The 14263-nt window shown below is 38.0% G+C and overlaps 1 protein-coding gene across 6 annotated transcripts in view; it reads left to right on the top strand.

Annotated features, from left to right (window-relative positions):
• Positions 1–6258: 6258 nt before the first annotated feature.
• The window catches only part of NCOA3 (nuclear receptor coactivator 3), an 87025-nt gene continuing 79020 nt past the window's right edge, over positions 6259–14263 (top strand). For 5 of the 6 annotated variants that reach the window (XM_069805905.1, XM_069805863.1, XM_069805897.1 and 2 more), the window contains exon 1: positions 6259–6404. The gene's annotated coding sequence lies outside the window, so the exon portion shown is untranslated. Of the gene's footprint in view, positions 6405–6510; positions 7057–14263 lie in introns of those variants that run through there. The other variant, XM_069805872.1, reaches the window with a different exon arrangement.

The following is a 14263-nucleotide window of genomic DNA, read 5'->3' as shown; positions in this document are numbered from 1 at the left end:
TTTTTAATTAAAAATCACTGTCTACATATTAAATATTTGGATACATACTTACAGTAACACCAAATGCATTAAATGAATTCTAGGCTTCTTATTGTGAAGATGTTTCAAAAAACTGTTTGCAACAAAAAGTCTGTTTTAATTTATTTAAAGCACTGTTCTTGCAAATTTCACAGTGAAATTACAGATATAAAGATAGTTCCACTGAATTTAGAAATAAAGAAAATGAGCAGGTTGGTGTAACAACTAGTTCATTAACAAAAAAAAGCAAGTGTATATGCTTTTAGAAGTAAACTGAATTAAGGCAGTGATTCTTATGATTTTTGTTTGTTTTTCATTGGCTTGCTAATAGAGAATATGTGAAAGCTGAAATGTGAAGTGGTGGTTAAATCAGATGAAGATGATTTGTTTAAATGGTTTTTTTCTGGCTGAGTGGGAATGAGGAGTCAGAACAGTAGAACTCAGGTGAAAAAGGAGTATTTGCTTAGATGTATTTTAAGCAACTTCTTTCTTTTTTAAATTTACAAGTCTAAGACATTTCTGAGCTTATCTTGGCAATTACTTTTAAAAATCCTTTTATACTGTTTAATTGAAAATTTGTTGGTTTGTTCCATGGTTAGAAAACACTGCCACGTTCAGGGTTTGTTCTATGTGTTAAGCACAATATTTTATAGGGAAGGTATGAGACGTAGGTAATCAACTATGAATTCCCAAGTGCTTGACAATTTCTTTTGAGTTGCAGCTTTCAAAAACATTGCCAGAAATGTCTAATGTCTTTGAAATTGCTTATCTTTAACCAAATACTTAAACCAATTCCAAACCCCTTGTGTCACAGCAAGATCTGAGGTAAATCCAGGCATCTTGTTATGGAGTCAATAAACCAAAAGGCACAGTAGAATTTTCATATAGAAGTGCTTAGCTGAATGAGACCAAATTAAGGCCAAATCTAAGCCAAGGGTAACGAGAGTACTGCAAAATCATGTTTATGTCACAGAGTATCTTCCAAAGTCTTAGAAACACAGGTGCTAAGTGCCATGAAACAGACAAGTCAGCCTATGCTTGAGGTCTAGGATAAAGACTGCAGCATGTTAGGGTTGTTTTTGGTGGGGTTTGTTTTGTGGATTGTTGTTGGTGGTTGGAATTTTTTCTTTTTTTGTTATTTAAATATAGCTTAGTTTTTTGAGAACTAAGCTGGTTGTATTTTAAACTTTTTTTCAATATTATGAATATCACAGAGTAACAATCAAATTAGACACCGATTTCTTCCTGTTTCAACCATGTAGCCTTTGCTGAACTTGCATAAAATCTGTCAGCACAGATGTTGAGGCATGTTCCCTAGTAATGTAATATTGTAATGAATGATCCTATTAAGCTCTTTTTACATTAGTTTAAGATTTTAATTTATGTAAATCACAAGACTTTCAGAGCAACTGTATGTTGTATCTTGTCACAATCTAATTGTTAATTTTTATGTCAGAGGTCCTTTGCAAGTAGTCGTATGCACATCAAAATATAAAATATTACTGTGCATCTGCTTTCTTGGGAAACCAAAATTAGGTCCTCTTACTTTTAACCTTCCTTTTCTCTTAGTGAGTATGTAAGAGTTGTTTTATCTCCTGAATATTCTTTTAAAGGTAAGAGGAAGGGCATCTTTTAGGCAGTGCAGAAAAGCTTACATTACAAATCTGTACCTCTGTTCTTGAACTGTATAATAGGAATGAACAGATTGTCTTGGGTTTTAAAAGCAGAGTCACAGGAAACCTTTAGCTGATATATTTTACGTTCTCCTCTTACTGAGATTTTGAGTTGGCCACATGAAGTGGAATAGAGTGGAGACTGTATGGTGGCATAGCAATGTGGACAATAGTGTTGCTCTTGCTTGCTCCTGTTCAAGTCTACTAAAAACTGAAATCATTCAGAGCAGGTTCTAAAAATGCAGGATGTTGTCTGGGAGCTGGAGTTTTAAGCAAGTTCTGAAAAATGCTAGAATTTCTAAATGCTCAGTCTCGTTGAATGCTGTGTAACTCTCTAAATAATTAGGTTTTTTTTAATAAAATTAATTTGGATGGAGGAGGCAATGTTTCATCTATATTTATTTCTTAATGTTAAAATGGGCTGCTGCATCCACTTAAATTGAAAAGCATGTATGTACTGCCTTTTTTAAACCATCTGAATGTTGACTTTTACCACAAAAAATGTCTAGTAGTTAAAGACATGGGTAAAACAACACTAATATTGTAAACTATGAAATTTTAGATGCTTAGCTTTAAGCCTCAGTAGCTGGAACTGAGCTTATTAATTTACTGATCATGAGCAAGAGAGAAATGTTTGCAAACTAATATTGTTGTAACATTTATTTGTTACAATTATCCCCTGAAATTCTCATATTCAGTTACTCTTTCAGTGAAACCAGCAATGTACTCCAGACTACATTGATCAATGTGCGACTGATTGTAACAAATATACTGGTTTGTTTTTAATTCCCCTTAAGATGTATTTTCTTTTCAGTTAATCAACTTGTCTGTCTTTTTTCTGGTTAAACAATTAGTGTTGAAATGTGTTGTTTTTTAAAAATTCATTATGAAAAATGAATTCACATAAATATAATTTAATGATTGTATAAGATAAAATTATGGATTAGTGAAAGGTTGCTGAAAATACAAATTATTTTGCAGAGACCCTAGTTTTACATGTTTTGTTTTACACCATGGTTTACATGAGGATTTGTTGTTTAATGATAATCAATAATCCATAGCATAAGAGCCATGTTTTCAGCATATGTAAGGATCTGATTATTCACTTCATAAAATATTGCTAAAGAAAACTTTTTCAACGTAAAAAAAAAAAATTGTTCTCTAATGATGTATTTCTGATGCATCTCATCTTACTCTATAAATCTGTTTCATTTCCTTTGTTGCCATTAAAGAACCTGTTTTATTATTATGCTAAACAAGTAACTCTTGATAGTCTGGCCAGTTAGGCAGATTAGCCCCACAAACTGGATTGCTAGTCTAGGAATAAGGTATGTATGTACTTTGGTTTTATTTAAAAAAAAAAAAAAATCAAAATATACTCCAGTTTTCAATGCTTTTACCCATTTCCTATCAGTGTTGGTTTTCTTTGCTTCTTATTCAATGCCAGAACAACTTTTCTCTTCAGTCCCTGTGGTGTCTATATGGTAATTTCAGGGTCTTTTGTACACCAGATATTCTTCTCAGCTCCAGTCAAACAGTCTATCACTACTGCAAACTATTAGTTAGTGTACAGAAAAAATATAAAAATAATAATACGGAATTTAAAGCAAGTTAAAATTTTTCAGTCATTAAAAAGTGCTAGTTCAGCCCCAGAAAACCTGGTGGTAATGCAACAAACCTTAGTTCTGCTTAACCTAGTTAGATAGGGAACCCCCAAATAAAGTTTCTTTATGAACATAAAAAAAAAAAATCCAATACCAAAGGTCTTGGGGTGTGATTTTAGGTTTGGGGGAGCAGAGAGAGTTGTTTTCTTTTGTGTTGTCCATTTCTAATTTGGGAAGGGAAGAAGGGATGGAAAGCTACTTCCGTCCTGGAGTATTATTGGAAAATGTCATAGCCTAGAACTGGGTTTTTTTTGTTTGTTTTTTTTTGTTTTTGTTTTGTTTTTTAAATGGGCACGTTGTCACTATTTCCTTGTAAAACATTTTAAAAAATAAATAAAAAAAAATACTATCAATAGATGGAATGGAAAGAAATCTAAGCTTGTGTAAAACTTTTTATAAAGAGTGCTTGTTGATCATAGTGGGGTTTTTTCTGTCTCTGAGCAGAGAACAATTAAATGGGCTGAAGAAACAGGATGTTTCTCTTGCACTAATCGTCCAAGCAGAAATTAGTCTTGGAAAGTTCAGGAGACAAATCAGTTATGTAGAGAGGTGCCCATGTGGAAGAGAAAACATTTATTGGAGAAGAATAGATGATGGAAAATGATGGCTGACTGGATTATTGTCACAATAAAAATGAATGGCAGTGTCCAAAAAGTGAGCTATTGGTCATGTTTCCTTAAGTCTGTGCTTCCATTGGCCTTTTTTTGACTGAGAAAATGTTTGGATCAGATTGGATTAAATTAGTAGGTTACATGACTTTAAGCTGAATTTATGTATGTCTCTTGTGTACATCTTTGGCCAAATTTTTAATACATTTAGGCTTCTAAAGACTGCTTTAAAAGGAATATGCACCAGCAGGTGGAGCAAATAGATAAAAATGTTAAATGTTACAGTTCTACAGCTACATTGACTATGATTGGCTTTTAAGACATGTACAAAAATTGGGGGGGGGGGGGGTGTCTTATTAATTTTTGTAGAGCATCACATATCAATGAAAAATGAGAGCACTTTATCACTGTATCCTTCATTATATAAAGCTAGAGCTAATTTTGAAGTTATGTGTTTATAATTGCTATAACAAAAACCAAAGGTTAAAAGGGGGCGGGGAAAAGATGCACAGTATTTGTACTCTATTGACACCTGAAGTTCTGTATCAGTCTTGAATCTAAGGTGTCATAGATGCAATGTAAGTATATAATTTGAAGACCTTATGGTCCAAATGGAAGAAATATGAATAATGTGCATTTTGCCCAAACAAAAAGAACCACAACATGATTAAAGTCCAATGTTACCACTGCCTCTCATTAACCTATTCCTCCCTCCATACTTCCTTTGGTTTTGCCCTGATAAATGGTCTGTTATAATTCATAGTCAGAGAAGAGAACAACCTCCAGAAAAAGATTACCTGGAATGGAGGAAGTGGAGTCATTAAACAGCAGACCTCACACTTTCAGGAAATGCAACAGGACCTCACTCCTCTTAAGGTACCCTAACAACATGAACTCTTTTCTGTTGTGATAACATGATAGGGAATCTGTATCTACCAGTTGGTTAAATTTGTGTTCGTAAGTACAAATGGACATTTATAATTGATACATTCTCATGTAGTATAACTGCAAAGTAAAATCTAAGGTGGAGCTTATTTTTCCAGAACTTGACATATTTGAATTTCTTCTATCTCTGGATATTTTTTGTGTGTAATGCTTGTTTCAGAAGTAGCTGGAGGCTCATATTGTACCAGTAACTTGCTCACAGAAGCCCAACACTAGTATGACCTTTTTTTTTTTTTTGTTTGTTTGTTTTTTTAGCGGGGGGAAGGAGGGAATTACTGGAAGGTGTACTTAATGGCTTTACTTGTCTGTCCATCTTGAATACTAACTGTGGCTATGGTCCTGTAATGAGCTCTGTATGAATAGCTTGGCAGGACTTAAGTCAGTGCAGTTTCATTGTCTCACACTTTATAAATTTTCAAAATAAAAAGAGCATTTTTATATGGCTGCTTTATGAGTACCTAAAACTGAGGTATACAGTGTTCTCCACATACCGTGTTGTAGTCTGCAAAGTTTTAAATGCTCATTCTAAAAAAGTTTATGAAAATAGTGTTTATGCAAGCAAACTGTGGCATAGGAAGGTTATATTTTATAAGTACCCAGTCCTTCATATCCTTGCCTTGCTTTTTTACGGATGGCAAGTGAACTGTTATGAGTTAGTTTGAAAACCATCTTTGACGCATACCTGCAGTAGGGAGTAACTGAAGCTATTAAAAAAGAATGTAACTTCTGTCCCGATCTGTTTGCATTTTATTAAACATTTGCTTCAATAGACTGGTTTTATTCCTTATGGAAATGGAAAAAATGGTGCTTGGTGTAGCAAATACTCCACAAACGTTATTTAGCTGCAGCTTCACCTCTGTGTTGTGATTGCGTGCTGTGTGTGGGGCCGACACCTTATTGTATCTTAATCCTTGGTGGGCATAAGACGGTCTTTATTAAGTACTGTATTGCTGTGACTCCGTGGACTACCTGCGGCTGCAGCGCTCGACACCAGGCACGCTGAGTGCAGTGCCAGCCTCGCGTTTAACCCACGGGCCTCTACGAGCGCCGTGGCTAGGCACGCTGCCGGGACGGGCCTGCCGCGGGGAGCTTCCCACGGCACCGCTTCCTCGACCCCGTTTGGGACCGCTCTTCGGGGGAGAGCGCGGGAAAGCAGCGACGATGTCGAGGAGCGGGCGCCAGGCTAAGCCGCGGCCGGCTGCCAGCCACCGGGCCGCGGCGGGAGAAACCGGGCGGGCCCCCGGGCGGTGGCTCAGAAAACCGTCGGGCCCACAGGGGTACTACAAGTACCGTGATGCCCCGCGCGGAGGGGCGTCCCATGAGCCCCCGCGCGAGGCTGTACTACAGGTCCCACAATGCCTCGCGCCGCCCTGTGGCTCCTCTCGCGGAGGCTGGTTCCTATTTAAATCTAGGTAGCGAGGAAAATGGCGGCGAGAGGCTGAGTGTGGGGGAGACGGGGAGAAGGAGACGTAGCCGAGCTTTGGCTCCTTTCCCAGGTGAGTGGGGTTTGGAGGGAGGGAGTAACGAGTGGAGGGAGGAGAGTTCTAGTCCTGGTTCCCCTGCTTCTAGCGCTGGGGTGGGACTGGGATGGGGGAGGGCGGGCTGCCCCTTGCCGGGGAAGGGAGCAGCTTGGGGCTGGCCCTGAGGGGCGGCTCTCTTCTCTCCCTCTCGCCCCCCTCCCCAATATGGTTGTGTTTCCCTGAGGGGAGGAGGCAGGGGAGCGCAGACGGGTTGTGTGTGTGAGGAGTAATCCCAGGGCTGGGGATGAGAGGATTCCCAGGGCAGCGTGTAAATGCCTTTACCTCTTTCTAACCATTGTAACTTTAGCGCCGAGTGTAGTTAGAAGGGGGGCATTCCTGAGGCAGTGGTGGGGGACTAGCGTGTGGAGCTGAAGGCTTCCCGGATCGCTCTGTGATGCATATCTAAGTAGGGTGAGTGAGTTTGGGTGGAGGTTCCTCCTGTAACAGTGAGAGCCTTGGAGTCGCTGTGGGTTTGTGTTTAGAATCGTCTGACCCTCAGTTTCTCAGCCTGAGTGAAATACCTGGGCTAGAATGGCCCTATCTGCCATTCATCTGGGTTTATCTGATACTGAGGCGATTCCAAAGACCTTGTTATCTGCATTCTCCTTCTGATCATCCTGTAGCCTCGGTAAGTTTCAGGGATGACTTCTCTTGTCTCCTTGTCTCTGGTAATAAGGAAGGGGATGAGAAATACTGCAACTAAAAGGTTGATTTTCATGCCTCTCGTGCATTTCTGCCTTGTAGCTGCAATGAAACTGTGCTGTTGAGGGATGGAGATGAGAGGTTGGTTGGTTGGGGGTTTTTGGGTTTTTTTTTTGTTTGTTTGTTTGTTTTTTTCTGAGGCCACATACTGCTGTAGGTGTTAGGGATTCTGGGGTATAAATGGGGTGAATATGGGTGGGGATGTTGTCTGAGGTTGACATAATTCCCAGAGTCCTCTTTGTGTGGTTCTAAAGTTGGTTCTGTTTGTGGTTTCTGCTACTACTCTTAAGCACAGTCAGGTTTTCTTTTAAAACAGAAGCTTCCCACTTTGTCAGCTCATCCACTGAACACAATTTTAAATCGCTCTCTCTTATTCAGGCAGCATCTCCTTCCTCTTTAACCTGTTAAGAAAAAAAATAATCTGATTCTGCCTTTAAACCTTTAGATAAAAGTTAACAGAAAATATTATGTTGGATTCTACCTGGAATAACAAGAGAAAACTGAAGCAAATCTGGAGGTGTGAGAGACAGTAATGTCTAGCTATATAGTATCTATAATACAGTTAAAATGGACACTTAAAATAAGCTTAAAATTCTGTCATCACTATTGTAAAAATAAATATTTTCTTGTGAAATATTTCCAACTTGTAAGAGCTGCTACACACAAGACAAAGATGTGTGTGTTCTAAATATACATACAAGATAGCTTCATAGTAACAAACAGTATCGGAGTGAAAGCCTCAGCATAAGAGCTTGGGTTTAGAGGAAACAGACAAAATTACATTGTGGGGGGTTTTTTTGTGTATGTGTGTGTTGGGTTTTTGTTTTTTAACTAGACTGTGCATGATAACATAGTAATTGCATTTACTGTTAGCAGTTGTAATGGGCTGTTTAACTGACTGTTTTTCAAAATTTCATTCAACTCTGTTACTACTACTGTTTTGGGTTTTTTGGTGTTTTTTGTTTGTTTGGTTGGTTTGGGGTTTTTTTATTAATACCAAAGGATTTGCTGCTGTGATATGAAGATAGAGGTTGGGAGAGAGGGGAAATGATAGCAGACAGAATAAACCCAGTATTCAGCTTCACTTTAAGTACCTTTCCTGATGACAGTGTGCTGTTTCTAGTCTGCTTTTATTTGGCATATGAGTTGTGTGGGTTTTGGGTTGGTTTGTTTGGTTTTTAATTCTTCATTTGAAATTCCTGGCTTTTATTAACTTGGAAGTTTGTATTGTCTGCTTATCAGTTTTTTGCATAATATCACTGGGACTAATATATAGTTGAGACAAAATGCAGAGCAGGAAGGAGAAGGAAATCTCTTTTATGGTAGAACATTATCTTTTGATCACGGGGGTTTTTTTCATTAATAATGGACAAGAAACTACAGTAAAAATGTTGAAGATTAATTTCTATGTTACAATTGCATAGAAAAGGGTGGGTGTTTGGTTTGGTTTTGGTTTTTTTTTTCCTTTTAAAGAACCCTGAGAAAGAAAGTGTCTCTTGCTTATATTTGTCTGCAAAATCAAGCCATTGGTAGCATGTAAAATGATATTGGACACTACAGCCTGACACTGGAGGTTGCTTCAACTCCTGCATTTAAATGAGCCTCCCTCGAAGAGGTGATCTTGAATTACTGTATGATACAGGATATTCTGCATTATGTTCATGGAAGCTTTTTGATTATGAGTATTTAGAAGTATCTTAAATATTCTTCTGACTTGTTTTTATACTAAAAATGGAGGTGAGGGGGAGGGGAGGAATAGTATTCTTTATGCCAAGGATATGATAGGGTGGTGAAGAATATCTAAACCTGAATGCTGGGGCAGCATGCCTGTGTGCTTTTTTCCTCTGGCTAGATCTATTGATGTTTCTAAATGTAGCATATTAGGGAAGAAGCAATTGTGAAAGAATTTAACTGCTACTGATCTAAATCTGTTATGGAATATATTTCCACACTGATTTTATATGCTGTATTTAGTTAAGAGAAGGTACATCAAATCCTTTTTTACCCCATGTAAATGGGAGGTATACTTCAGATGGATCCTATTACTTTAATAATACTTTTAATTTAATTGGTGACTTTTATTTTTAGTCAACAGTTATCAATAAGCTGATTTTCTTTGAAGTGGAACAAAATTACCTTGCCTCCAAATTCAATCTCATGAGGGATGTTTAGTCTTTCGTGTGTGGAATTATTGTTGGTGAGGTTTTATGCTTTTAGATGTAGACACACATTTTTCTTTTATGTTGTCTAGAGCCAGCTCTATTTCTGACATTGTGCGGAGGTAAGAAAAAGGCAGTTGCTTAAGACAGCATGCTATTTAAATGAGAGGGAGAAGAGAGCAAGGGGGCCACCATTGGTTTTACTGCTCATTTTGCTTCTATCCTGGAAAGTCAGACTTGTTACTGCTGATGATAAGCTTAGGATATGGTGTAAGTTGCTTACTTCTGAGGTTGTAGCTGCTTTTGCAATATACTAGAAGAGTGGAGGTGATAAGGTCAGCTCTACAGGTATCTAACTACCTTTAAGTATTCCCTGACTTTGTGTGCTTTGTGTGTGTAGTTGGGATTTTTTGTACTTTGGTTTGGTTTTGGTTGTGTGTCCCCTCCCCCTGCCTCCCCACTTTGTCACCTTCACTGTTAAATGTGAGCCTGTTCAGGTCAGGTGTAGCTAAACTGTTTGTCAAACGTTCTTTGTTAGGTTATGGATCATTACCCTATTGGAAATCTTATTTTAAAGATTTTCTTGCCATCAAGCTAAGTTCTTTTTTGAAGATTACAAACGTGGGTAGTGTCATGACTTGAAGTCTAAAATCATCATAACTGCAGTTTATGGACGAGATTGTTCTGGAAATCTGAAAACACTGTACAAGTTCTCCAGAAAATGTTCTAATTGTTAGGTCAGGGCAAGCAATTTTTCATCCATACACGTTTTACACATGTGGCTAAACTACATAGCAGTTTTGCCCTGATTTATCAGGTGCACCTGAGAAGGGGGGAGGAGGGACAAGAGGAAGGCTGCAGAACAATATAGCTGTTATACTGCTAGCCATAATGACTAGCACCTGCATTAGCCTTGGCTGAGTATGACATTTTGTCACAAAGCCTGAACCCTTTACTGTTTCCACACTTCCATGCATGTCGAGATGTGTCAGAGCCATGGAATGAGATAATCTAGTATCACAGGTATACCCAGAAGGCCTTTTAGAGGCACATTTTCAAGGTACGTTTGTATATGTAGTTGCATGCAATAGTCTGTACATGACTTCTGAGTTATGGAGATTTTTTTTTTCTCCTTCTGTTCTCTGCTGCATGGAAACGAGAAAATTAGTTGTCTGCTTTCTCAAAGGCAACACCGAAACAGGTTGCATGGCTAAAAATGTTATCAGTATAATGTGTTTCTCCTGGCAGTTGTAGCCTAACACTTCTCTCTCCCCTCCCAGCCCCAGCAGTGGTAGGAGAAAGACTGAGTGGAATAGGGCAGAAGGAAAAGGCAGAAGTACCTTTTATTTCCCTGGTCTCAGAGACTGTAAGGCTATTTAATGTATGGATGAAACTTGCTCTTTGGGATTTGCTCTGTTTGCCTAGAATTTCCACAGGGCTACATGTGTGGTTTTCCTCGTGAACTTTTAGGTGAGGCAGAATAGAATGAGATACCCTCTTTTTTTGTGATTCCAGCAGCTTTCTCTCAGCAAACACAAATGGTAAAAATGAAATTTTCTGGAGCATTTTATCATTAGGCCATGCAAACATGGTTTTGAATGACACTGCAAATATCAAAGAATTAAGAATGGACTGTGTTCCCTTCAACAAATACAATAGTTAGTTCTTAAATTGTTTCTAATGGAAATCTTTTCTAATGTCTTCTTTAACTTGGGTTTTACTATAGTTACAAATCCACATGGAAGAGCAGTTAGTGAATGCAGGAAAGGGAAGAAGAAATGATTCTTGGGGAAACCACCCAGACTAGGAAAAAGCAAGTCAAAATCTGTTGTCTAAAGACTGTTTACTAGTTGTTTTTGAAGAAAACAACTGGCAGATTAGGTGTTTGCCGCCTACTTTCAGTGTACCAATGTAGAATAAAGCAGATCAGCATGTGTGTTCAAAACAATTGTAAAAGACTTTCTTGAAAGCTTACCCAGTTCATTTAATGTTAAGCATTTCTTTTCAATGCTAGTGTTTGTCTGGGTCATATGTGTAACAGAACTGTAATGCAGGTAATGCAGTGCCTTTTTTTTTCCTAAGGCAACTGTAGCAAAACTGTTAATTCGTGTATTGCACTCCTTGCAAGTGTCTTAGAACACCCATTTATCTCTGTAGTTGATCACAAGCTAGACAAGACTTCAGTGTCACCGTGCTGTGTCTAGGGAAGCATCTCTCTTCCTGTTACTGAACCAAGTCAGGTATAGTTGTGATGATATTGTGTGATGCTATATTAAATTAATGTTTTCTTGGAGGTAAGAGATCACCTTTATATGACCATAGATATGTGTCATGGTTTACCTCCAGCCAGCAACTAAGCACCACGCAGCCACTTGCTCCCTCGCCCCCACCCAGTGGTATGTGGGAGAGAACTGGAAAAAAAAGTAAAACTCCATGGGTTGAGATAAAGACAGTTTAAGAGAACAGAAAGGAGGAAAATAATAATGATGATAATAATAAAATGACAATAATAATAATAAAAGGATTTGAATGTGCAAAACAAGTGACGCACAATGCAATTGCTTACCACTCGCTGACAGATGCCCAGTTAGTCCCTGAGCAGCAACCCACCCCTCCCCAGTCAAGCCCCCTCAGTTTATTTACTGGGCATGATGTCACATGGTATGGAATGTTCCTTTGGCCAGTTTGGGTCAGCTGCCCTGGCTGTGTCCCCTCCCAGCTTCTTATGCCCCTCCAGCCTTCTTGCTGGCTGGGCATGAGAAGCTGAAAAATCCTTGAGTTAGTATAAACACTACTTAGCAACAACTGAAAACATCAGTGTGTTATCAACATTATTCTCATACTAAACCCAAAACATAATACTATACCAGCTACTAGGAAGAAAATTAACTCTATCCCAGCTGAAACCAGGATAATGTGCTAAATGGCCTTCTTTCTCTATACTCATCAATGGGTAAATTTGAACTGTAAAGGAAAAATATCTCTTTATGCCAGGTCATGTAGTATGCTTTTGTAAACAATTTAAACAGTATCAAATGCTTGTCATCTTTGCCTAATGAAGAGGGAGGATAAGAGCTTTAAGTCAAAGGATCTGTCATAATGCTTAATGGGGAACTTTTAAAACTGATTATTAGTGGCTTCTCTTTACAATGAAAGCTTTGTTAAATATGTTGGCTGTATCATAACTTTACCTGAAACCACTGAGTTAAGGCATTAAAATACAAACTATGATGTCCCTTCGAGGCTTTCATAATATTAAGTCATGAGATATCAAGCCCCTGAGGAGGAGTTGCTGGAGACTTAAAAAACCAACCACCCACCCCCCCCCCCCCCCCCCAATTCTTGATTCTTTTAAAGCCAATATGGAGATTTTAAACTCTTGTTTTTCTAGAAACCTGAACTTTCATAACTGTTGTTACAAACTTGAGAATTACTGTGTGTGTATATATGTATTTTTTAAAGCTATAACTTGCTGATAATGTTCCTGATCTACCAGATGGTGCAATATTGAAATCTGTTAGCGATGGGCTGCATGGTAAAATCAAGCAGACTTTCTTATCCCATGCTTTTCTGAACTACACTGCAAAGCTGGCTCACTAGCACCAGCCACTGCAAAACTACTGTTGTAGTTCTGTTATGCGCTATTTTGGAGACTCGTCTTTTTATTAAAGACTTAAAAGAAGAAGAGCATAATCTTGGGAAGAATGTGAAAAATAGTTGAAGCGTTCCTGACGTTTCACCATGCCAAAGAATGACTAAGCAATAGAAGCTTACAGTAGTGATGTATGGTTTTTTTTTCCTTTTTGCTTATCTGAAAGCCTCTGAATTTTTGTTTTTCTAAGTCTTAAGCAGGTCTGTTATTGCACTGAGCTCTAGCTAGAGCACAAGATATGAAGTGTTGTAGCTTAATATGACTAAGCAGCTATTTCTACCTTACATCAGCAAATGAACAGTAAGGTGTAAGGGTGCTATTTTACTATTTACTTTCTATGTAAATGAGTGAAATGAAACTTTAAAAATCTTGTGACGACAAAATCTCTGGTATATGCATGAGCTGCTTTCTTTGCTTGCATAAACAGTAGTTCACTTTTTTTTTTAGATCTGTTATTGGTCTTTTTAAAAGACTTTTAAATTATTGCTGTAGGTCTAGAAAGGAACCCTTCTAGACTGCATGGGTTTAATGTTTTGTTGTTATCTCCCATTGGCCAAATATTGATGAGCTGAGTCATTTACATATAGATAATGGTGTGAAGTCAAATCCAACTTCCAGTGCTGATTCAGCATGAAAAGTTTGGTTATAAAATCACTAATGAGCCAACTTGCTCAAAGTACATCGATCAGCTTCTTGGTGACTCTTATATAAATGATCCTGGAAATCATAAATGTCTTTCAAATGCTTTCTTTCTTAGTATGAATCTGAGGAAATTATTTTTCTGGGAAGTCTCTAATAAAATGCAATTAGTTGTTATACATGCACACCTAAGAATATAAAATATAACAATATGGTTGTGTTGCTCTACATACTTTCTTTTCTCTATGGTTACCTTATGTCTAACAGAGTGCCCTGCCTCACTGAAACATCCCAAAGTGATAAAACAGGTAATAAATAGAGCAGGGAGTGGTTTGGGTGGCTTTTATTGCTGTATCTACTAATGGAAATGTTAAACAGAAGTAAGCAATTTACTTCCCCCCGCCCCCCCCCCCCCCAAGAAAAAAAAAGCAAAATGCACGTTCTCTACTCCAGTATTTTGAGGAAACTTTTTATTATTCAGAACAGTCAATCAAGATGACAGTTTTGTGTTCTTTCTGCACCAGTCTGAACAACTAAAACCTAAAGCAAAGGTTGCATTCGCCTGTTTTTGCCTTGCACGCTCAAATTCTAATTCTAACAACTGACTGATTGCCCTATGGAGTGTATTAATGTTTTAACATTGCTGATTTTGTCAAATACCCAAGTTGTGTTTTCATCACATT

The sequence above is a fragment of the Haliaeetus albicilla genome, chromosome 2 (genome assembly GCF_947461875.1).
Source record: "Haliaeetus albicilla chromosome 2, bHalAlb1.1, whole genome shotgun sequence".
NCBI classification, from domain to species: domain Eukaryota; kingdom Metazoa; phylum Chordata; class Aves; order Accipitriformes; family Accipitridae; genus Haliaeetus; species Haliaeetus albicilla.
This window is presented reverse-complemented; position numbering and strand designations above follow the sequence as displayed.